General features: G+C 50.0%; 1 protein-coding gene and 1 long non-coding RNA gene across 33 annotated transcripts in view; one reads left to right on the top strand and one right to left on the bottom strand.

The window, feature by feature from the left end:
- Mical3 (microtubule associated monooxygenase, calponin and LIM domain containing 3) overlaps positions 1-25247 on the top strand; it is a 200063-nt gene that overhangs the window by 37491 nt on the left and 137325 nt on the right. For 2 of the 32 annotated variants that reach the window (XM_063286331.1, XM_063286333.1), the window contains exon 1: positions 12593-13031. The gene's annotated coding sequence lies outside the window, so the exon portion shown is untranslated. 32 annotated transcript variants of the gene reach the window in all.
- Positions 1112-12613, bottom strand: LOC134486634 (uncharacterized). Its single transcript, XR_010065918.1, has 2 exons — positions 12377-12613; positions 1112-11581 (listed from the first exon to the last, which is right to left on the bottom strand). It is a non-coding gene; the product is annotated as an uncharacterized LOC134486634 (long non-coding RNA).

Here is a 25247-nt window from a genome sequence, read left to right as displayed (position 1 = left end):
TTTTGGTTGCTACCTCACCCCCATTGCCTTCCAGGGAGCAAAAATGAAGGTTGCCTCAGGGGGCCAACAGCCTGTGGGTGAGGCTGGGAGGGGCCCTGCAGGCTGTAGGCCTATGAGCAGCGTGTGTGACCTGATAAGGGAGCAGCCAAAAAAAAAAAAAAAAGTGGGTGTGACCAGAACTGTAGCTGCTTATGCGGGTCATGTGACAGTCCCCTGTACCGGCCTGTGGACTACTCCTGGAGCATTTGACAGCTAGGTGGGGAAGACTTTTGTCAACAGATAGGAGCTATCCACAGGTACAGGCTTTAGTGGTGGTTTTTGGTGTGTGTCAGTCACCTGTTACATTACCCTTGTCCCCTAGATATAGGTTACAAGGGTTGGGGGCAGCCTTGTGTCACAGTGACAGAGTGGGTGTGACAAAAAGTGGTGGGGGAAACTGTCACTTCTGATAGGGGAGGGAGGTCCCACAAGCAAACCCGTGTCTTTCTTTCCAAACTTTCCGTTTCCTTTGCCTGCCAGAAGTGTGACTGTCAGTTCTGCCTGTGGGCAGACTTCAGTTAGGGACTAGCCAGGCTTCCCTCCATCATCCAGGGCATCATGGGTGCCACCTGGAGTGATGGCACACATCTGTAATCCTAGCACTAGGGGAGTGGAGGCAGGAGCATCATCCCACACGAGATGCTGCCTGTAAAAACGAGAAAGAAAGGACACAGCACTTCTCAGATCCTCCAGGAAGCCACGTGTTTGGTTAAGAGTGGACCTACGTTTTGAGGTGAGCTAGTCTGGGGGAGTAAACTGAAGCTGGGCTCTTGACTCTTAGGCAAGGACTGTCTTATGGAAAGTCCCGGAATGGGCCCGTGGAGGTAGCTCAGTGGGTCAAAGCCCTTACCACAGAAAGTGAGGACCAAAGTTAAATCCCCAGAACCTGGGTAAAGCTGGACTCCATAGTGTGCATCTGTAGACTCTGACTATGTCGAGATTGGAGTCATCTACAGGGGCTCCTGGGCCAGCTAGCCTGGTGTGCAGAGACTGTGATTGTATTCTGACACACACGCACACACACACACACACACACACACACGCCACTTCTTTAAACAAGAAAAAAAATCACTGGTTGCATTGGGAATTTCTTTTAATGAATTTCCAGCATGGCAGCTTATAACCTTCCATAGCTCCAGTTACACCCTCTTCTGGCCTCTGCAGGCACGCAGCACACAAGTGTGAATATATGGATTAAAGAAATATAGGAGTGGATCTGGAGAGATGGTTCGGTGGTTAGGAACACGGGTTGCTCTTCCAGAGGTCCTGCAGTTCCCAGCACCCACGTGGCAGCTCACGTGTCGGTGCTGTCTCTTAACCCCAGTTCAGGGGATCAGACATCTGCACATAGACATACGTGCAGGCAAAACACAAAATGTACACAAAATAAAGAAATTATTAAAACTCCAATGGCTTTATAAAACAATACAGATCATTTAAATTGTACAGTCCGCTGGGTGCTGGTGATGCATGCCTTCCCGGGAGGGGAACGCAGGCAGATCTCTGAGTCTGAGGCCAGCCTAGTCTGTGGAGTTGAGTTCTAGGACAGCCAGGGCTACACAGGGAAACTGTCTCAGAAAACAGAACAAAACAAATTGTACAATTTACTGGTTTTTAATGTATTAAGAGCTGTAAAATATCTACTGTAATCAATTTAACTGATTATAATTTAACTGAACTGGAGTTACAGACATTTCTGTGGTCCCTCAAAGCAGCCCTGTACCCTGTCTCTCCCTGACTCTGCTTTTCCTGTCAATACATTTGTCATATAAAGGAGCAGTGGTATATGTAGTTTTATGTAGTTTTGTTTTGTTTTCCTGACTGTGGTGGTTTTTGTTTTGTTTTGTTTTGTTTTCTTTCCCTTCAGCCTGTTTCCCAGGCTTATCCCTGTACTTGTGAACATCAGACCTCTTACATTTTGTAGCTGGTTAATATTCTGTAAAATTCACAATCTAGACCAGGCTAGCCATGAACTTTCAGCAATCCGTACCCCGTTTCACCGGTTGAGACTTTTGTCCATCCACAGTATGGGGGCTCTGTTCCCTTACCGAGTTACTAGGAATGCTTGTGTCTCTGTGTGGCTGTGTGATTTCTTTTCTCCTGGTTGTTCAGATATAGGTGTGAAATTCCTCAGTTGCAGGGTAAGTGGTGCATAACGTTTGACAGAACTGCCTCAGTACTCCCCCACCCCCCAGCACTACAGAAGAGGTCCAGTTTCTCCGCATCTTCGCTAACCTTACTCTTCCTTTCTTCCCTTGCTCCTGTTGGACTCTGGGCTCAAGTCACCTGACCAATGGGACAGTGGGCCTAGGACAATGGAGATGCACTCTCGTGCACAGCTCCTACCTGCCTTGTCTATTTTCATCACACAGAAGTATGAAGTGGTGTCTTACCTCCAGTTGGCCATTTAAAACAATCGCTTGTCATTTTCTAGTTGACTTGTTGGAACTCTTTGATAGATTCCAAATGCAGCTTCCTTATCAGTCACGAGATTTGCAAATACTTTCTTCCGGGGTTGTGTTTTCATTTTCCAGGTTGTGGCTAGGCCATGAAGCGGGCAGGTTGTTTGTTTTGGTAAAGTCCAGTTTGCCTTTAGTTCTTTAAAAAGCCTTTCAGATTCCATACCTGTTTTCGGGGCTTTCAAAGTGTTTGCGGCATTGAAGTCCAGAGAGCTGAATTAGCCTACAGTCTCCGGCTTTGTCATCTCAAGAACTAGTTGGCTTGGTTTTAGATTTTGGAAGTTTTTTTTTTTTTTTTTTCGGGGCTGGGGACCGAACCCAGGACCTTGCACTTCCTAGGTAAGCGCTCTACCACTGAGCCAAATCCCCAACCCCTAGATTTTGGAAGTTTAAAATCCTATGCAGGCAGAGCAGAGGTCGTACAGCTTTTGCAAGGCATTGACTCAGGATGCCTCCAACAAAAGAAAAGCCAGTGTAACGTGATTCCAACTAAACCTGGATTTAGCTGGGTTTGAGGTAGATACAGGAATTCTGAGGTATGTGTCCGGAGAACGGAACATTGTCCTTACCCAAGGTTCCCTTAACACTCTCATGTCACCCGGTGAGACTTTCAGCTTTACTTGGCTCCAGTAATGATAAGTGGCTTAGTAATGATACGTGCATCTGTGTTATGTGCGCAAAGTGCCAGAATGAAAGTGTGAAACCATCTATGCTCCCGATCCCCTCCCATATACTCTAGCAGTCCAAAGAAGACAGGTGACGATCAGACAGTCACAGCGACGTTCTGCCGACACTCATATTTGCTGCCCCGTTTGTGTCATGTGGCCTTCTGTACTCACTAGTGGATCCTGTGTCCCGTGCAAGGTGGGGAGAACTGGGGGTGCTCAGGAAAGTCTGCTCCATGTCCAGGGTCCTCCTTTTGGGGATACAGTTGGGGTGATTTTTTTTTCATCTTTATTAACTTGGGTATTTCTTATTTACATTTTGATTCTTATTCCCTTTCCGGGTTTCCAGGCCAATATCCCCCAACCCCTCCTCCTCCCCTTCCGTATGGGTGTTCCCCTCCCCATCCTCCTCCTATTACTGCCCTCCCACCAACAGTCACATTCACTGAGGGTACAGCATTGGCAGGACCAGGGGCTTCCCCTTCCACTGGTGCTCTTACTAGGCTATTCATTGCCACCTATGAGGTCAGAGCCCAGGATCAGTCCATGTATATAGTCTTTGGGTGGTGGCTTAGTCCCTGGAAGCTCTGGTTGGTTGGCATTGTTGTTCATATGGGGTCTCGAGCCCCTTCAAGCTCTTTCAGTCCTTTCTCTGATTCCTTCAACGGGGGTCCTGTTGTGAGTTCAGTGGTTTGCTGCTGGCATTCACCTATGTATTTGCTGTATTCTGGCTGTGTCTCTCAGGAGAGATCTACATCCGGTTCCTGTCAGTCTGCACTTCTTTGCTTCATCCATCTTGTCTAGTTTGGTGGCTGCATATGTATGGGCCACATGTGGGGCAGGCTCTGAATGGGTGTTCCTTCTGCCTCTGTTCTAAACTTTGCCTCCCTATTCCCTCCCAAGGGTACTCTTGTTCAGTTGGGGTGATTTTTAAATGTGCCCTTTCACACTCATTTCTTCCGTGGCTCTCTTAGCTCTTTATCTCCATGCCTAAATTGGGTAAGTGCATGTGTCGGATTTTTCTCTCCGAATGTAATCTGAACAAGCAGTATAAATCACATAGCGGGGAGAGAGGGGTTGGGCATAGGAATGAAAATATATAAAAACAGGAGAACCAAGTAAGGAAAAGGGGTGACTGTGATGTCTGTCTGTCGTCTGTCTGTCTGTCTGTCTGTCTGTCTGTCTGAATGCAAGGAGGTCGTAGGATTTGTTATACAGAAAGCTAGTGAAGTAGGGCTTGTGACAGTTGAAATATGTCCAAGGGGCTGTGGATCAGTAGACGGCTTGACTAAAGTGCTCTAGGTCCTAGGTTCTGTCCTTAGCACAAGACACATTGGTTCATTAATTAAGAATTAAGTCAGGGGACTGGGGATTTAGCTCAGTGGTAGAGCGCTTACCTAGGAAGCGCAAGGCCCTGGGTTCAGTCCCCAGCTCCGGAAAAAAAAAAGAACCAAAAAAAAAAAAAAAAAAGAATTAGATCAGGGACTGGAGAAGTGGTGGTCCGGTGGTTAACAGCACCTGCTTTTTCAGAGGACAGAGATTTGGTTCCCAGCACCCACAGCTGCTCATATCTCCCTGTGACTCCAGCTCCAGGGCATCTGATACCCTTTTGTGGCCTTTGTGGGCACCAGGCATATATGTGGTGCGTATGTATATATGTATGTATGTATGTATGTATGTATGTATGTATGTATATCTGCAGGCAAACACTCACACATGTTAAAAAATATCTTTAAAAATTAAAATCTTTCCATGCTTGTTCATCTAGCATTAGCCCAGAGGTGGCAGTGTTTGTGGCTGACTGTTTGGCAAGTATAATTTTGAATGAAACATGATCTCGCGGTCATTGCTGTTCTGATGGGAGCCATTTCTGTCAAGTGTGTGACACTGGGTAGTGTTGGCATCCGAGGCGCCAGAGCACAGGAGTTTGCATATGGTTCTTCGATCACAAGGTTGGCCCGAATCGGACAGTTCTTTCTAAGAATGCTCTGGGAATGACCTTGGCCTGTGTTTTGGTGCCTGCTGGGGTCATGGTTTGATACACTGATGATAGATGTGACATGGTTAAGATCGTAGGCCCTGGAGTCGCAGGATTTGAGTTCATTGTCCTGTCACCGCCAACTGTTCGTCTTCAACACAAGGTAGCTACTGATAGCCACTGTGTGAAATTATAACCAGTCAGTGAAATCCTGCCTCAACTGGTGCTTCTCACAGCATAGATGTTCTCAGAGGGCTGGCTTGTCCAACCGTTAAAAGCAGGCAAAGGGTTAACATAGACCCAGCCCTCTCCAGTGAAGGGCCTCAGGACCTGTGCTTCAGTTCACAGTGTGGTGACAGCAGTGCCCCTGCAGACATTTCTGGTTTGTCACACCTTCCTGTTAGGTCCCCTGCCATGAGTCTTCCCGTATGTGGCTTTAATTTCTGTAGCCATATGCAAAGCATGTCTCTCCAGCCTTGCTGAGGCCCACAACTGCTCAGACACCCCGGGCTGCTGCCTGCCTAGACTGTGTTCATGCACCCAGAGCTTAGGAATGGGAAAGCCATCCTTTGCCCAGATCTGGGGAGCTATGCTGTTTCCATGAGCCATGTCCCAGACAGAGGAGGAATTCCGAATCCTTGGTCTCCTCTGGTGGCAATTTGGGAGAAGGCCCTCTGGGGGACTTGTCCTTTGTAAAGGCTCAGGATCGCCTCTCTACTTTAACTATCCCACTCCAGGAGTGAGAATGGAGGGGTGGCCTCATGACCCACCTCTCTCTCTGCCCATCTTGTGTGTCTGCATAGGTGCAGGGTCTGGTGACTGCCTGCGTCTAGACTCACTTAGGAGCTTAATTAGGAATTCTCCAGTAACAAGACTTTCAGTAGACCGTGGCCTACAGCCTTCTTCCTTTCAGTGGGCTGTGAGTTTGTTGTTTGCCTTTTCCCCCCTCTTTTTGAGACAAAGGTCACATGTAGTCCAGGTGGCCGTTTGAACTTGCCATGTAGAGCGTGACTTTGAAGTCCTGGTCCTCCTGACCTGCCTCCACCTTCCACGTCATAGGATTACAGGTATGTTACCATACCATAGGGAGGCAAGGTCTTGATACTAGGCTGTCCTTGAACTGTCTCTGCCTCCTGAGGGCAGGAATTACAGATGTGAGCCATCAAGATGGCTTCTGTTCCCTTTTTTTTTTTTTAATGTAGGTATATGCTTGAGGAGGTCAGAGGACATCTCGGAGGAGTTTACTCTCTCCTTGTACCGTGTGGGTTCTGGAGATTGGCTCATGGTTTCAGGCTTAGCTACAAGCTCCCTTTCTTCTGCTGAGCCACCTTGCAGATTTCATCTTTTTGATGACGTTCCCCGAAGCATGGCACTACCTCCGGCACTTTCAAGTTTTTCCACGTGGCGAGGCTTGGATGCTACCCCGTGGGAGAGCTGACGAGCGTCGATAACCTTTAACTCACACACACACACACACACACACACACACGTTTTCCTGCTCCCTCGTGTACCCGGCCAGTTGGATTCGCTGTGGTTCTACACCCCACAGAGAGTTAAGATTAAAATCCCACAGTGGGCAGGTGTGGGCGGAGGCACGATGAGCGTCTGCCAAGAAGAACTGGGGCCGGCCAAGCCCATTGTGGGCCTGGTGCAGCCTGGCATGGACACCAGGTGAGCCTCACACAGCAGGGTGTGGTCTGCTGGGCATGTGCAGACTTAGTGGGGTACCTGTGCAGCAGGTATGCAGGGCTGGCGGGAGCTGCTCAGCGAGCATTGGCATGATAGGTTGCTTTGGTTCTGGCACCGCCAAAGGCTACATACGCCGACGGGTCAGGTTACTGTTGCTGTGGGAACCATGACCTTTGAATTTCCTGGCTTATGCCTGGAATTTTGCTTGCATAATGCTACAACAACTTGAGTTTCCCCCTTCCCCTTTCTCCCTTCTCTTTGGCATTGCTCTTTTTTTTTTTTTTTTTTTTTTTAATCTTAGCAATCAAAGCTCTCTGTGGTTCCTCCTCCTGTGGTAGATAGTCATACCCCACCTTTTTCCTGAAGTGTGTCAGTCGGGACTGCAGCTCGGTGCCCTGGGCTGCCCAGATGACTTTTGGGAAGGATGGACCTCACCAGGGCTGGCAGTAGGCTAGGTGCTGTGCCCTTTAGGTAGGATCAGCTGTGCCCCCACGCGTCTCCCGTGACGCACCCGTTTTCCTTGCTTGCAGTATGCCTGGAACGTACCACTCGGCTCCACCAGTTCTCTCCAGACCTGGGTTCCCACTGGAGTCCCACCTTCTTGGGGGAGCCTGATGACAACTCATCCCTGAAGTTTCCCTTTCCAGTGAGCTGCATCATGGGAATGGAGCCAGACGTAGCCTCGAGATAGGTTTTCTTGTCCAAGGGCCCTTTCATTATGATATTTGATTTGGGATGCAGTGGGGGAACCTGGCTTTCCATTCGCATAGACTGAGTCAGACAGTTGTTAAAGGCCAAGCGTTCTCGTCGTTGGTTTGCTGGTGGTTAACTGGTGTTAGCGGATGCTCATCTGTTTGTATTTGATGTGCTGTGTCAACCACGCCTTGGCTTCTCACTCTCTCCCTTTCTTTTGAGACGGGGACTCCATCTAGCCTAGCTGGCTTTGAGCCCATATCCTCCCGTCTCAGCCTCCTGAATGCTGGAATCGTAGGTGTGTACCCCTGTGTGTGGTCTTTTCTTTCTCCTGCCTTTCTCCTGTGCTCCCTCAGAGATGGGGTGACCTAGGCTGGCCTTAATCCTGGCTTCAAGCAGTTCTCTCTTCCTTGGCCTCCCCAGTGCTGGGACGATGGTTGTCCGCCGCTGTGCTCAGCAATTGAGTATTAGTGTGTCTTCGGGAAGGCTTTGGCCTTCAGAACTCTAAAGGACATAAGAAAACAAATGTTTGTATCCAAGTCTTTGAGATGTCCAGCCTGGCCTCCGGTAGCCTCACCTACCCTGTTGTCCTCCTCTCTGAGCTCTAAACCCACACTGGCCTTTGTTCCAGGAAGGACAGAGTCTGGGCTCACTGGGTGACCTGGGAGTACAGCTTCCTTTTGCCTCCAGCTTGAATTTCTTCCTTCTTGGCCCAGCCCTGTCTGTCAGGCAAAGCAGCACTTCCCTTACCCAGGCCTTGCTGCTACGCCTGAGCCTTGGAGGACCGGCCAGGCCCTTCCCTCAGCTTCTACTCTTTTCCTCACAGTCCTTGTCAGGGTACACAGTAGATCTCTGCTAATGGGGAAGGGTAGGAGTCTCGTTCACTTTGTGCGCTCAGAGCCAACGCAGTACCTCACACCCCGTGGACTCAGTGGGTGCCGAACACAGGGACTTCCTGTATGACACGCAGAGTCACCTAAAACAGCCATCAGTCTATTTACACTGCTTCACTTGGCCTGGCACACAGAGGCTTTGAGGGATCATCTGAGACGCCCCTAGAGATAAAACTGAAATTTCATTGATGTAGGCTCCCCCCACCCCCACTTCACCCTTTTTTTTTTGTCCGTTTTTGGCTTGTATGAGAATGACTTGAGGCAACTCGGGCTCTTGATGCTCACGGAGGGCGAGGCAGATTATGAGTCTGCCCTGTGGAATCCTAGACACTTGTTTTGGGACTCACTTTTGGACACTCAGTTTTTCCTAAACTTGTAGAGTCGTTGGTGAGAGACAGCCCGGGCTTCTGGCAAAGCAGAGAGAAGTCAACACGTCTTCTCTGTGTTCTACGCTTACTGGCAGCTTGGGCGGCCATGTGCCGTTCTGGTCTCCTGAAGGCTGCCCCTGGGCTCTGCCTTCCCTCTACTACTTAGGACCTGCCTGTGAGAACCTGTTGGGGAAGAACCCAAGGGCTTGGTGAAGTAATGTCTGTGAAGGTGGGAAGAAAGAAAGAGTCTGTGTGGCCAGCGCCCGAATCACTAATCAGACTTTCCTGGGTTCACTCCTGGGTCTGCCTGCGGCTGCCATGTTACATTAAACGCCAGAAGGAAATGGAGTGGCTTCCTCACCCTGCTGGCTCAGGACCTCCAGACACAGTCCTCAGACCCCGGTCTTGCATGTGCAGCCACACTTCCACTTCTGCTGCCTCCTGTTTACCCTACATTTCAGAGACACTTTTCCTAGCCTGGGAAGGGGCTGTCGAGTTTTTTCATAGTAACCCCCCACCCCCCACCATTGACCAGGAACCAGGTGTGGATGCCAGAGTTGGGTCTGTATGCTAACCCTCCTTCCTCCATCCATTTTCAGTTAAGCCCTTTACCAGCTGTGGAGTTACCCTGGGGTGTCTTCCCGTTCCCCAGCTCCCTTTGAGGTCCTTTGAGGGTCTCTGTGGTTGAAAGTGTGACTATTACGGCGTCAGGTCATCTTGTTTGCGGTTATTAAATCCATACCGTTTGCTGTTCTTGTGTGCTGGGGGTGGCACCCAGGCCTGGCGTCTACTCTGAAGATGCTGTCCCGCAGATGACACTCTGCCTCCGTCTGTTTCACTGCAAGGACACATAGGTTTGTCTGACCTGGGTAGGGAGCTGCAACACCCTGGACCCTCCACATGTCTACCGTGTCTCCTGGTTTTCCCTACTGGGCCCCAGAGAACTGTATTCTCTTTTTGGTTTTGATTCAGGGTTTTGAACAAGCCCTAGCTATTCCTGAACTTGCTTTGCAGACCAGGCTACAGGCATCACACTCACCAAGATCCTCCTGCCTCTGCCTCCCTAGTCCTGGGATTAAAGGCATGTGCCACCATGCCCTCATGAGAACTATGTTTCTTTTGGTTCATCCACAGGTCCTAGGGATCAAACTCAGTCAGGCTTGGGCAGCAAGCCCTTTACCCACTGAGCCATCTTGCTTGCTTGCTCCCTGTGTGTCTGGAACTGTTGTCAAGAGGCGTCTGTCTGGGGCTCCTCATGCTATGGGTGGTTAGTAGGCTTGTGTTGTGTGCAGGGGCTGGGTCTGGGGGGCGGGGTCCAGCTTGAGTGAACAGTGTCCTAAACATGTGTGTCCTGCTCTCCTCAGTGTGTGGACATGCTATGAGTAACAGGCAAGGGGCCCATGGGGAAATGTTGAATTCATAGCTTTTGATTCGTGGGCATTTGTCCAGTCAGTGGGCTGTAAGGAATAGTCTGTCCCAGAAAGATAAGAATTTGCTGATGGCAAAAAGAAGCTCTTCTGCCAAAAAAGGCTGGATTCTGTTGTGTTTATGCCTGTCTTCCCTGCACGGTGGGTTGGGAACTCTGCAGCATGACAGAGAGCGAAGGGAGCGCGACGTCCCCCTGAGTTCTGTGTGTAGCAGTACCTCGTAGTCATGGAACTGGGTCCAACTCCAGGCCCTACTTCCTCATTCCACTGGGAGGTTTTGTTCCTGTCTCGACTCATTGTTCTTCTGTAGCTTTTACAAATATCTCCTTACCCGTCCTTTCTTGAGCTAGTCGAATTTGGGATCAGGACGTCTTAGGGAAGGTGGGAGACGTCGGGAATCGGAGTCAGAGCATGGTGCCAGACAGACGCAGGAAGGCAGCAGATCTCTGAGATGTCAGTGTTAGGATGAGCCTCCTGCTTGGGGGACGGGCTGGTGCAGAGAGCAGGCTTGTGGTATCTGGTTCACCCTTCCCCATGACCTCCTTGGGAAGGCAGTGTCACCTCCTCTGTACAGAAGTCCCACACTGGCTGATTGAACCTACCAGTCTGCCACTAACTGAGAAAGTGCAGACTGCAGGGGGTCAGACAGTTTGCTGGACTCCTGGCCCCGAAGCTGCCTCGCTGGACAAAATCATCTTGCGCACTTTCTTCTCATCTGTAATTTGCAGACAACTGTGGCTACTCATTATGTGGTTTCTGGATTAAGATAGGAGCAGACATAATTACAGAAGGCTGTTTAGTGTTTTGGTTGTAGACTTCCTGGGGTCAGATTCCAGCTGGTCCATCCATCCCTGTGTGACTTTGGGCAAGTTAACCTGATCTCTTGGTCTCTTCTTTTCTTTTATATAGATCAGTCTTGGCAGTGGTACCTCACAGTGAGCACAGTGTAAAGCCCTGACGGACTGGGACACACACGCACATCACATGTAATACATGATTACTAAGTGACAGTTGCTTTTCAAAAGCTCTATTTTGTTTAGAGAGGGTCTCACGTAACCCATACTGGTCTCAAACTCAATTCACAGCTGACAGTGTCCTTGAACTCCTTGGCCCTTCCGTCTCCTCCAGTTCCTGAGGGCTGAGATTGAAAGCTGGGATTATAAACTTCCATGTCTGACTTGACAGTGCTGTCACTGTTACTGCTGCCATCTTCCTGACTTTCACCCTCCTCATACTTAGGGACAGGAGACCAAGGCGTAGCGTGCTCCTGATGGATAGGAGGAAGCTGTCTCTAGTCATGGTAGAAGTGACCTTTCAGGACCACTTCTCCTAATGTTGAAATTGTAACCATATTGTGCTGATTTCAGAAGCTTTAAAAAAAAAAGAGAAAATCCAGTTATTCCTGGGCACATTGGTGCAGGCCTTTAATTCCAGTATTCCCTGAGGCAGAGGCAGGCAAATCTGTAGATTCTTGGCCAGCCTGGTCTACATAGTGAGCTCCAGGCCAACCATGGCTACACAGTTAGGCCTTGTCTTTACAAAAAGAAAAAAAATCAAGGTATAATTGAAATTCCCGACGTCACACCTAAGCCAGGCATGGTGGATCTGATAAGGCTAGGAGTTCAAGACCCACTTGGTCTATGTGAGGAGATACTGTCTCAAAAACACAAAAACAGGCAGTCATCTCTCAGGCACGCATGAGAGATCTTTGTGAGTAAGTAGCCTGCTCCAGATGTGGGAACAGGCCAAACCACTGGACCTGCCCCAGGACTGCCCCACACTGAGCCTTCCCCTCCTCTGCCTGTTAGCTATGATGGGTCTCCTAGGCTTGTTGACCTCCTGCCCTATTCAGATTCAGGCTGGCCACCACCTTTAGCTCTAGCAGTGTAGACATACTGAGGCTCTGCCCTCAAAACCAGAGCCTAAGGCCACTCTTTCCAAAGGCCACTGGCTCCTTGTTCTTGGAAGAGCAGTCACGTCCGAGTCTGGAATTTGTGTAGAACAATTTTTTTTAAAAAATGAAACTCAAGTCATTGAACCTTGTCCTTTGTGGATGAAGTGATAGTTACTTTCTGAGGACTGGCTCAGACTAGAAACCAGCTGCTGTTCAGTGACTACAGTTCTGTGGAGGGACAGCTTCTCTGTGAAGCATGTTCCCAACTCACACAGCCTGTTGTCTGGGACCATCGGCAGTCCTGGTCCAGTTGGTCCCAGCTGGTACTAGTTCCAGCTGGTTCAGTTGGGTGACAGCTGGCACAGGTTCAGGAGGTGTTATCTCACAGAGGGTCAGAGTTTGCTTGAGCTGGTCCACTTGACACCCTTCCCCATAGGATCATGGGGCTAATACACGTGGACGTGAGCTTGGTGTGGAGTTCACTCAAACATGTGGGTAACCCAGACTCATGCCTTGGTTACCAGGGCAGCTTGTCATCTGGTGACCTGGTGCTGACTGTCCTGTGCAGTGTGATGTCTTCATTTGGCAGCTATGTCATAAATGACTGCGGTCCTGGGCTTGGGGTATATGCCTGCCCTGAGCGGGATAGAGACAAAAATACTATTAGGACACGATGGGAGGGTGGTGCTGAGGGACACGGAGTGAGGCATGGAATGACAGCCCAGTGCAGCAAGCTACCTTTCCTGGCTTTGCCATTCCAGAATTTCTTGCTCAAGCCAAGGAGGAGAGGCTGGGGTTGACACTGTTGCCAGCTTTGTCCTTGTGAGACAGACAGCCCTGGGGGTAATGTCATTTTGCTTATTCCATTTCAGTGGCATTTGGCCTGGGATTGGAGAGCCGACTCCCTCAACCTCCATCAGCCAGAAGTATGTAAGACTCTCGGGATTTTAATTGTATATTATAAATATGGTACAGAAGAGAGTGCATCCTAAAACTATGCCCCTAGGAACCTTGCACCTACGTGAGTGTGAGCCTCTTGCCTGGTTGGTTGAGAGGCCCTCATCTGGAGTCAGGACCATCTACCTTGGAAGGCGTTCTCCTTAGGCCTGGCTTTAGGTAAACAGTGCAGAGATGGCTTTCCTGTCCCTCAGTGCTTTGGAGTGTCTTCAGTGAAGCCCTGGGATGATGCCGGCTAGCCCTGCACTGGGGAGGGAGGTGGGCAGGCTCAGGCGAGTGAAAGGCCTTACCTGAGTACCTTCGGGTGTCTGAGGCCTACTCAGATGAGGGTGTCCTGATCTCTTTGAGGTCCCACAGAGGAAGGGCCTGGCCATGCGTTGTATTTTGGACTTTTGAGTGGTAACCCAATGTTAAACCCCAGATGTTAAAAGACCTCATCACTGACTTGAAGTGGTGGAACCTGGAGGTGGTGGTGGTGGTGGTGGGGTTAGGCCACTGGGGACATGCTGTGTCCTTATCCACCACGAGTGAAACAGAATTTATCTACTCAGGCTCAAGCTATGACGTCTTGAGGCACCACAGGCCCAGAGTGATGCGGCCATGTGACTGTAAACACAAGCCTTGGACACCATGAGCTAAAGAGTCATTTGCTTCCTTTAGGTTGGTTTTCTCAAGTCCTCTGTCACAGTGAAGGAAGGCTAATACCATGGCAGGGTAAGGAATGGGAAGAACAGGCCCAGTGCATTAAGGGTTGTCCCGCCATACTGCTTGGGGAGGTAAGGGTTGCCGAACTTCCTGTGTTTGTATGCATAGGAGAAGGGGGTGACATCACTAACAGCTAGCTGCCTTCTCATGAGGAGTCCCCAGCAGAGTCCTCTCTAAACCTCGAGAACTTGGGAATGTTCCCAATAATAAGCATCGTCGTCCGCTAGAGGATCGTGTGTCTGCTTTGCTGCTCCCCGAGCAGGCCGCAGACAGCGAGTGCAGTTGTGTGGTGTGCCCTGTGCTGCCTAATCCACTCGTAGTTCTTTCAGATTCTGCTGTAATCAGTGCTCAGAATTTGTTAGATTCCCACCCCACTCCCCACCTCCAAGACGGAGTCTCTACACAGCCTTGGCTGTGCTGGAATTGATGCATAGATCAGGCTGACCCCAAACTCACAGAAATCCGCCTGCCTCTGCCTCCCACGTGCTGGAATTAAAGGCGATCACCACCTTTCTTGACTGATGGCATTCCCCTTTTAGCTTTGCTTTTCCTCCTGCTGTGGTTCTGATCTGACCCAACCTTTATCCCAGCAGCTACTCATACCTTCTCGGTAACCTCTGGCCAGCGTCATGTTCCCGGGTAACAGTTCTCTTGGCTGGACTCTGGCCATGCTGCTGTGAAGGCCACTGTCCTTCCTGCCTCCAACAGCCCAGTGGAACCAGAAGCACTCCCCTGCCCCTTGCCCATGCATGACCTGTTCTCTCCTGTCCTTGGGGTCCCGACTCACCGGTTTGCCACAGTGTCCGTCCGCACAGTGCTCAGGAGAAGGGGCTGCTGCTGGCGTGCTGCCTTGCGCTGCTTTTGGCTGTTTCACCGTGAGGGTTGAGCAGTGCAGACACATGGTTGTCAGACCCGCTGCTCTTCTAGTCGGTGGCTGAGGAGATTGTCAGTGACAAAGTGCTTCTGGTTTATCTCATACCGAGTTCCTTTCTCAGTTCTAATGCTCATAAACAGGCTTGTGTGGGTCTGAGCAGTGGATTTCATGGGTGACCGACCAATGAAGCTGGCTCCCTCCGCTCTGTGGAAGGAAAGTGAGGACTGGCCAGGTGTGGGTGTAGCAGGGTGGTGTGGCCTGAGCCGCTGAATCAGAAGTAACTGGTGAAGCTGAGTGTGGCTTGTTTTTTCCCCCGTCCTCTGCTCCCTGAGTTGGGGCCACCATCTGTGCCATGGAGGCATGCTTGACCCTTCAGGAGCCCCCCTGGTGCCCATACAGGGAAGAATGGCAGGCGTGGGCTGTGTGCTGTGCATAAGACTTCCACCTTTGGAACTCTGCTCAGCTGTCTGGTAATTTGGGGTGGGGGATGGGATTGTGAGGTGGGGTTTGAGGTGAGGTTTCTCTGTATAGCACTGGTTGGCCTAGAACTCACTATGTAGACCAGGCTCAGAGATCCACCTGCTTCTGATGTGCTGAGGTTAAAGGTGTGGCTAGCTACCTTGGCTAGGGCAGATGAGGGGTGGATTTGGGGTTAATAGCCGTGCGAGAAGACAGGGAACATAGTGGGTGGGAGGCTGGCTAGGCCTGTCCACTTGGAGCTGGACGACTGCCCTGCTGACCTGGGACTGACCTTCTCCTCCGCACCCTGGGAGTGCCAGGGCTGGCCAGCCTGTTCTCACTCTTAGCCGGCCCCAGCAGGATGAGATGCTTGTGTGCTCTTGGTTTGTTCCTCCCTTTCTCAGGTAGGCTCAGACCAAGAGACTATCAGGGCGTACCTGTCACCTGGCCGTCCCTCATATCCCGCCCCACACAGCTTCTGTCCACTTCAGCCCCTGCTCTCCTCACTGTGGCTTCTTCATGGAGGCAAGCCCCTGGGTTTGGCCAGAGGTCTGATCCACCTGCCCTCCGAGGCACCTTCTGCCGCCTCCATTCTGTCTCCATGGCCCTCTGCAGAGAGTCCCTCTGTACTGGACCAAAACTAACACATTAAGAGAGCCTGAATCCGGGGCTGGGGATTTAGCTCAGTGGTAGAGCGCTTACCTAGGAAGCGCAAGGCCCTGGGTTCGGTCCCCAGCTCCGAAAAAAAGAATCAAAAAAAAAAAAAAAAAAAAAAAGAGAGAGAGAGCCTGAATCCTTCCAGCCTGGCTGCCATTCTTGCCCTGTTTTCTGTGGTGTGCACACTGTCCCTTGTCCTGCTAGCCTTAGAGTTTGCCCCTTCACTCCTCTGTGATCCAGCACTCCTGTCTGCCCTCCCCTTGGCCTCCTCTGCAGCATGGGCATTTTCTGCTGGGTCCCTGGTGTGTCTCAGCCCCCGAGAGCCAAAGCTTCAGGGGGACAGGGTCTCCAATGTTCTGCCCCTAGCACCTGGCACTGACGGGGTGGACAGTAAATGTTTGTTGAGTCCTTTTGTGTGCGTTGTATAGTACATGTGCACGACAGTGGGTATGTGGAGACCAGAGAGAGATGTAGGGTGCTCTGCTCTGTCACTCTGACTTATTCTGTTGAGACAGGACGTTTGACTGAAGTTGGAGCTGCTAGGCTGATAGCCAGTAAGTCCCAGCAGTCTTTCTATCTCCACTCCTCCTCCCCCTTGTGTTGGAGTTTCTGGCACATGTTTGGCCATGCCTAGCTTTTTACTGTGGATGCTAGAGATTTGAACTCTGAACCTCATGCTTGTGTAGCGACCGTTCTTAACTGCTGGACCATCTACCCATCCCTGTTAGCTTCTTTCATGGACTCTGTTGATCATGTCCTGAGCTTTGGAGCACACACATGTATATATACCCATACATATGTATATACACATACACATGCAGAGTCACTCCTAGCCTAGTGAGGAGCAGTGTTGGAGATGGAGGACTTCTGGGAGGAGTAGATTGTAGCAGCAGGCAGGAAGGGACTGAAGAAACCAGTCCCTTACCACAGCCCCAGGCCAGAACATCCATTTGAACCCTAAGTGTCTCCACTCACTGCTCCTGTGTATTCTTTCTGCTTCTCCTGGGAAGAATGGAGGGAAACGGAGAATGCAGCTTCCTTGGCTAATGCTGGGCCTTGCCCCAAGGCCCGTGAGCATTCTCTTCTTTTCCATTTCTCTTTAGGTTTTCTTTCTCCTTTTGATTTAGTTTTCTATTCCAGGAGGATCCTGTTCACACAGTATTTACTTCCTTAACCTATCCTCCTGTGGTGATAAGGTGGTGGTGGACGAACTCAGAGCCTAGCATAATCTAGGCAATTGCTCTGTCATGGAGGCATAGTCCTTCCTTGGCCTCTCTAATTCTTGCTGCCCTTCCTCCACTAGCAGATGGCTACCATAGGCATCTGCCCCTTGAGTGTCCACCCTCGCTCGCAGGCAGTCTTGCCTGCTTGCTGCTCTGTGCTGTGCCCCACTCCACCGAAGCTTGGCCAGAGCCACCTCTGCTTTTGCCTTCAAGAAGAAAATGTGGTCAAGCTTTAGCAGGTGAGGCCAAGGAGGCTGAGCCTCAGTGGGAAGGAAGGCAGCCAAGTGCGGGGCTCAGCTTTCTTTTCTTTCTCATATAATAGTTACTGGTCATCGTCCCTCCCAGGAGTGAGTTCAACCTGATCTTTGAGAGCATTGCCTTTTAAGGAACAATGTATGGACCACACGGTCTGAGGCTCTGAAGTAGCCTTGGCTGGGTGGAGCCTCAGCTGCTGAGTTCAGGAACCTCAGGCTGGAGGAGCTTCCCAGTGACAGGGCTTTTCTACAGGTGGCGACTGCAGAGGGTCAGTGACTGGCAACGCCTGGACACCACAGGCAGACTGAGTATCCGTCATCTAGGTGCTCTGGGACCTGCCATGTCACATGTCAGTTTCTGGCCTGTTGGGACCTTTGCATCCCCGCCACCCCTGGGACTTAGCACTTTGGAGCAGTCATGCTTCAGACCGTCAGCAGGGGCGCAGCAGTATCCTGAAGTTGGAGCTGTTGAGGAGCCCCTGTAAGTTCCCATCATCCAGAGCTCCCTCAGGAGGACACATCGTGTGGCCTCGAGTCAGTCTCCTTAGGTTGCAGTTGTGAATAGTTGTGAATATTTAATGACTTGGGGGACTCTCTCTCTTTAAGGACTCTCACAGAGCGTGGGTTCCTCGGTATTAGTGGATGTCACTTAAGGAACTCCAGTGAATGGGTACCATTGGTGAGTGGTCCTTTGACCCCTCAGGACTCTCCTTAGTAAATAACAGAGCTGTCTTGTCAGGATTAGCGTCCTGAGGAATGACAGTGTCATAAAAGTGTTGTTGTCTTTTATGTAAGAGAAGTCTGGAAAGGACTAGTGTAGTCTCCCGGTCAGCAGGACTTTGACTCTCATCTATCTGTTCAGGAGGATGAATGTTCTGGCCCTAGTAGCCATAGCAAGGTAGTTACAGGCTCCACTCTGAGCAAACAGGTAAAAGTTTAAGCTGACCTAATTGGTTACCTTAGGACTAGTCAGGTGTTGATGCGGGATCTCTAATTCTCTTGTTTCTGTCTTCAAGGAAAACAAAAAAAGAGATGTCTTAGACCATTTTCTGTCATTTATAGAGAGGAGTTTAATAAACTTTGCAGTTGTACACAGCCAAGAGTCAGGAGTTCAAGGTTATCTTTGGCTATATGGTAAGATCTAGGATAGCCTGGGCTACATGAGGTCACACTCTCTCTTCCCCCCCCTCAAGTTTTTTTTTTTTTTTTTTGGTTCTTGTTTCTGGAAGCCAAGAACCCTAAAAGTGGTATTGCTATCTTTTTAGCATCTGGTGGCAGCTTTCTGCCCTGTCATAATGTGACAGAGGCCACTGGGTAAGACAGAGCAGGCCCACTAGTAGGGGCCTCTCTTCTATAAAGCCTCTAACACCACCATGGAGACACGAGGTTCTTGGGCTTATGTCATTTCAACTACCACCACCCTCTTGTCACCCATGGCTCTGCCTCAGGGCTCATGAACTTCAGTATCACAAAGCAGGAAGCCAGTGGGAAGACATTTCTCTGGGAGTTATGTATGGTCCACACCTTTTAAAGGATCTTTATGGAAGTCCTCTGCTCTTCCAGCCTACCTATAGAACAGTCACACTAGCCTCAAGGAAGGCTGGGAGATGGCTCCCTTGCCTCAGGTTTGTAACTGAGCAGGTTGGTGAGTTGGAGTTCTTAATGCCTTGTTGAGGTTGGAGTATTGACCATTGTTATTTCCTGCCCTGTGGGAGTCTAGTTGTTCCTTCCCGTGTCTTGGAGACCTAGAGAGGATCTAAACATAAGGTCTGTGTAGACCCACTGAGGCTGGATGGCCTTACCCTCTCCTTTGTCCTTCTTTTTATGAGCCTGAGTACAAACGTCAGTCGGAAGCTGTAGGTGAGGTCTTCCTGGCCAACAGTGACAGTGTCCCTGTGTCACTTTCACAGCTGCATTGTCTGTAAGACCAGGTACCACTAAAAACACTGGAGCCCCTCTTTCTGTTCCTTTTATTCTGATTTGCACATTAACTGTTTTAAAAACACCATCTTAATAGCCTAAAATGCAGATTTATGACTGAAACTGAAATTACTCCCTGGACCCCCAGGTCTTAGGACACCTGGGTGCTACACCTACTCGGAGAGCAAGCCTTACCAGTCTCCAGTGCAAGCCTTCTGTGACCTCATCCGGGGGCTTGCGAGTCTGAGGTCTATTTCCACTTCCTACCTCGACACTTGAGGTGCACAGAGATAGAGCAGGGGAAGCTTGGAGTTTGTGGTTTGTTTGTGAACAGTAGTGCTGGAGTGGCTGTCAGAACACTCCCCTGACATGCTGGAGAGCACACATCTTGAGACGGAGCATGCTAGAGTGAGCGGGATGACTCACTCGGGTACAGGGTGTAGGTGAGTGCCTGTTCTTTCTTCGTGGAGACCTGGGGCACACTGCCCCATGCTTCAGTTTCCTCAGTGAGTGGAGAGGAGGCTGTGCTGGTCTGTGCTTGACAGCATGGTGGGTGGATAGGAGTTGGGCCAGACCAGCGAGTGGCAGCCGCTCCTGATTCTTCCCTGTGGCCACTGCCCTACCATGAGCTAGGGAGAATTTGAAGGCCCTGGCAGGGAAAGGCTAGTAGCCTATAGTGTTCATTTCTCAGAGATTGCCATGTGCTAGATAGTCTGTGACGATCAAATCATTGCCATTTATCCTAACAAGAAAGAACCAGAGAGGCTGAGTGGTTTATTACAGTCACACAGCTTCTACAGAGCTGCACAAAAAGATCCAAATCCAATTCTATTTGACTCAGAGCCTGAATCATACGGGATTTGGTCCCTTCCTTCAATCGAGTGTTCCAGGCACCGTTTCAGGAGCTAAAGATAACAGCAACAAGCGAGCAGACAAAAATTCCTGCCCCTGTGGAGCATGCGTCTTAGCAAAGGGGAACTCCTCAGCTTCTGCTCTCAGGTTCTTCTATTGCATTTTCTAACCCCACAGTTGATATAAATATCACAGCCTTCCTCTAGTTCCTTGGGGGTCTCTGCCTGTGTCCACTTGTCCCAGAGACCGTCTTATCCGTGCGTCCGGACCGCTCACGTGTCCTGGGCTGTGCTTTGGGGTGTGGCTCTCTCTCAGCTTCTTGGCTATCCCAGCATCCCCACCTGTGGCTCTAGAGGTGAGCCCTGTGGATGGAGGAGAAGGTCAGGGATGTTTTTGAAAATGTTGGGGTCAGTCAGTGCTTGGAGACCGGTGCTTTCCTTTGATTCTGGACAGAGGAAGGGATGGGCCAGAAGAGCGCTTCCTGCCGTCCTGCGTTCGAGGTCCATTGAATGGAAGCTCTGGGTTTGATGTTGCTACTAGTGTTCTGATGTTGGGGCTGATGGGATTTGTCACTGCTGTCATCTCTAGCCCTGTGTCAAGCTACCCGATGTTGCTACCTTCCTCCGGGGGTTTGGCTGTTTAGTTTTTTGTTTTATGTGTGTGGGTATTTTGCCAGCACTGGTGTGTGTGTGCTTTGTGCATGCAGTACCTGGATCTCCTGGAACTGGAGTTACAGCACCTTACAGCACCCCAACTTGTCTTGTGTCTTCTTTTCTTTTCTTTTCTTTTCTTTTCTTTTTTTTTTTTTTCTTTTCTTTTTTTTGGAGCTGGGGACCAAACCCAGGGCCTTGTGCTTGCTAGGCAAGCGCTCTACCACTGAGCTAAATCCCCAACCCCCCCCCCTTTTTTTTTAAGATTTATTTTTATTTTATATATGTGATTTCACTGTTGCTGTCTTCAGACACACCAGAAGAGAGCATCAGAATCCATTACAGATGGTTGTGAGCCACCATGTGGTTGCTGGACCTCTGGAAGAGCAGTGAGGACTCTTAACCGCTGAGCCATTTCTCCAGCCCTTAGTTTATTTTCTACAGTGTAATAAATTCCACAGACTGGCACAGTTCTGGAGACCAGGAAGTCCCAAAGTGTGGAACTCAATCAGAGGCCCATCATGCTGCCATATCATCTGGCATAAGGGCAGACAGGCAGGTACCAGTCAGAGGAAGCCTGCCCAGTCTCAGGAGCCCATCCTGTGACTGGGACATTATAATCATTCATAAGGGTGGGTCCCTTAAAGCCTTTAGCTAGTGTGGTGATTTGAATATGCTTGGCCCAGGGAGTGGTACTGTTAGGAGGTGTGGCCTTGTTGGAGGAGGTGTGGCCTTATTGGAGGAGGTGTGGTCTTGTTGGAGGTAATATATCACTGTGGGGGTGGACTTTGAGACCCTCCTCCTCTTAGCTACCTGAAAGACAGTCTTCTGGCTGCCTTTGGGTCAAGATGTAAAACTTTCAGCTCCCCCAGCACCCTGTCTATCTACACTGTTCCATGCTCCCACCTTGATAATAGACTGAACCTCTGAACCTGTAAGCCAGCCCCAATTAAATATTGTCCTTTATAAAAGTTGCCTTTTGTCATGGTGTCTGCTCAAGCAGTAAACCCTAACTAAGACACCTAGCCTTTGGCTTTTGTTTGTTTTGTTTGTTTGATTGTTGGTGCTGGTCTGAAACTGATGATCCTCCTGCCTTGCTCGACACATCAATGGGCTGGCATTGTACCACGCCTGGCCCCTAATCCACTCCTCTACTCTTACGGCGACTGCTAACTTTCCAGGATGTCAGAAGGGACTCACAGAATTGCCCCTGGTTCAGAGCTAATAAGTGGCTGCAGGGGCCCTGGGCTATCTCCCCACTTAGAGCTGCTTGTTCTGGGTTGGAGGGACTGGCTGTCTGTGAAAGGTCGAATATCAGCCAGTCCCCTTACAACAGCCGTTCTCAACCTTCACAGTGCTGCAATGCAATCCTTTAATGCAGTTCCTCCTGTTGTGGTGATCCCTAACCATAAAACTGTTTCGTTGCTACTTTATAACTGTCATTTTATTACTGTTATGACTGGTAATGTAAATATTTGATATGCAGGATATCTGATGCCCCCCCACACACACACACAAAGGGGTTGTGACCCACAGGTTGAGAGCCACTGCTTTACAGGAAGGAGAGTGTCTTCAGCCCCAGCACAGGGTGTGTGCACAATTGTGGGTTCTGTGAGCCCTGGGACTCCCACTCGGCTCCCCCTTGGGATTGCATGTCACCTAACTCTTGGGTTATATGTTTTTTGACTCAGGCAGGGCACCCCTAGGGAATGTTACTATTGAATTTTCTCTAAGTAAATTAATGTCTGTCTACTCTACCATAACAGAAAAGCATTTGACTTTATGACAGCCTATAGCAATCGTTTCTTCCCTCGGATTGATTTGAGGTTGATCTTGGACAAGTAGGCTGTGCTGAGGTTTTCCTGGTGTTGAATAGACATTATTAGTATCAGGTGTGTATGTTACATGAGAGGAAGTCTCAGACCCTCATCTGGGACCCTGTGGGAGGGCCGCCGTCTGTCCCCGTGTTCTGTAGCTTGCTGAGCTCTTCTCACAGCTCACCTCTGTCCCCACCTCAGAAGCACAGCTGGATATGGAACAGGCCGGCCATTTTCAGTGACAGTGCCCCTGCCTCAGATCTGTCTCTGATTCTGAGTATGGTACTCTGTCCCCATGCCACCTTGCCTCTTTATAAAGGGTACACCGTGAGCCGCAGTGGTCTGAGCACTTGTTTCTGTCGCTGAGGAAGCAGCTGAGTGAGGGTCATGCCACCGTCTGAGACGGCGAAGGAAGTGGCCCAGCCAGGAAGCCCAGAGCATCACTAGATGGACAGGCCACTGTTTCATCCCTTCTCCTGGGAGACTTGACACAGGGTGGAGCCGCCGATGGGGTTTCCTTTTCTGTTCATTGTGGGCAGGGAGGGCTGAAGGGCAGATAGCTCACAGAATAATCTGGCTAGGGCCCTGGTGTGTGTGTGGAGGCCATGGCTTTGAGCCTCTGTGCCAATGGGTGTGGAGGAATTGAAGTTCCCTAAGACACTGTTGGTTTGGCCTGTGGACACCATGCACCAAAGTGGGAACAGAAAATCAGAGAAACCTGCTGTCCTCATGGTGGCTGGCAGGAGCACTGCCCACAAGTTTGCTGGACACAGCGTTGCAGCATCCCCTCAGACCTCTGAACCCACCATGTCGGACACTAGTGAGCGTCCAGCAGCGCGGCCTGCACAGCAGTCTTGACCTTTGCTCGTTTTTTTTTTTTTTTTTTTTCATCTTTTATACTGAGTTTGGTGCAGTTTCTCCAATTTCTTCTTCCTATATAGATTCCATTTATTTGGATCTCTGTATGCAGGGTAATCTTGGTATAGAGCAGGCACCAGTCAATACCTGCAGATTAGTAATCACTGTTTATTTTTTTTTTAAAAAAAAGGTAAAGAAGTATGAAGGGAAATGAATGACAGATAATGACATGTGCGCTCGTAAGAAATAGCAAGACAGAGGTCACAGTACATTGAATTTACTGAACCAGGCTGTGTTGGAAGGGGCGTAAGAGCTGGGGCCGGCCAGCCCTCGAGTCTCCATTGCATCATGACCCTGGGGGGGTAATGGTCTTCTCTGAACTGTAATTTAATTGCTGGGCCTCCAAAGTGAGGGTAACCCTATAATTAGTTAGTGTTATTCTGAAGGCAGGAGTGAGCTAATGCAGGTTGAGCACGCAGCAGTGTTTGTCACGTCAGTGCCCTGTAAGTGGTAACTGATGAAGGCATTCATGCACTCGGACATAACTGGTATTTTCAGGTACTTCAATTGGACCCTTGTTGATCTTTGTGATATCTTCTGCTTTATAAAGGGAGCAAAACAGAGACAGTCTCTGGGGTCATGCTCCGCCTCTCTCCTTGTATCGTGTCATTGTTTCCAGAATGGGTCACCAGCTTCAGAGTGGCAGGGTCCTGGACTTATGTGGAGAAGTGCATTCTGGGTAGTAGTAAATGCAGTCTGTCTGCTGGGTGAAGGTTAGGGAGAGCTGAGGTGTGATTGAGGGAGAGCATCCCTACCTTGCCAAGCTTTCCCTTCTCCCCTCAGTGTGTTGGCAGGTCCTCTCCCTCCCTCCCCCCTCCCTCCCTCTCTGCCCCTTCCACCTCCTTCCCTCTCTCTCCTCTGAGACCTGGCACAAAAGTGAAGGTGGTGGACACCAGAACAGGACTGACCAAATCATCAAAGAGTGATGCCATCTCAGTGGCAAGTGGAGGAGGATGGGCTGGAACTGGCTTTGGATAGATCACCCCAGAGGGCTGTGGCTCGTGTATCTACCTGGCATGACCAGAGAACCGGGACTGGAGAGTTGATGTCTCCTACGTATGCCTTGATGATTTTAGAGCATCAGGCTGTCCGTGACAGAAGTCATGGTGTCTGTGTCGCCAGCCTTCATTTCCTTTGCCAAGGTTAAAAAACAAAAAAAAAAAAAAAAAACACACGTTATTTGCATGGGAACCTCCTCCTTTGTTGTGTCTAAACCGTGTTAGGTCATGTTCAAATCTTCTAATTCTCTTCAGGGGATCGAGGTGCCTGTGCTTCCAGGGTTTAGGCAGGTCAGTCTGTCACAGCCAGCATGAACAGACCTACTGCAGTCTACTGTGGTGATGCTCTAACGGTTACGCAGGTTGCACATGCACAGTGCTGAGGGCACCAGCAAAAGGAGCACAGCAGAGTAAGAGTCTAGAGCAGTGGATCTCCGCCTTCCTAACGCTGCGACCTTTTAATACAGTTCCTCATGTGGTGGTGACCCCAACCCTAAAATTATTTTCATTGCTGCTTCACAACTATAATTTTGCTACTATTATGGGCTGTTGCATAAATATCTGATATGTAGGATATCTGATGTGAACCCTGTGAAAGGGTAGTTTGACCTCTGAAGGGGTCAAGACCCACAGGTTGAGAACCACTGGTCTAGAGCAAGCCAACACCAAGTGCCTCTCCCCCCCTCAGAGAACCATGCCCATAGAAAGCGGCACCACTGGTACATGGCTGGAATTACAGCCATCTGAGTTGGTGAGTCACTGCTGTCCTGGTGGGCAGAACCTCTCCTGCAAAACGCAAGGTGCAAGGTGTAGTAGTGTCAATCAACATGGGCAGCGATGGGGGTGGGCCAGATTCCA

Source organism: Rattus norvegicus, chromosome 4, assembly GCF_036323735.1.
Source record: "Rattus norvegicus strain BN/NHsdMcwi chromosome 4, GRCr8, whole genome shotgun sequence".
NCBI lineage: Eukaryota > Metazoa > Chordata > Mammalia > Rodentia > Muridae > Rattus > Rattus norvegicus.
The sequence above is the reverse complement of the archived record's forward strand: the minus strand, read 5'-3'. Positions and strand labels throughout refer to the sequence as shown.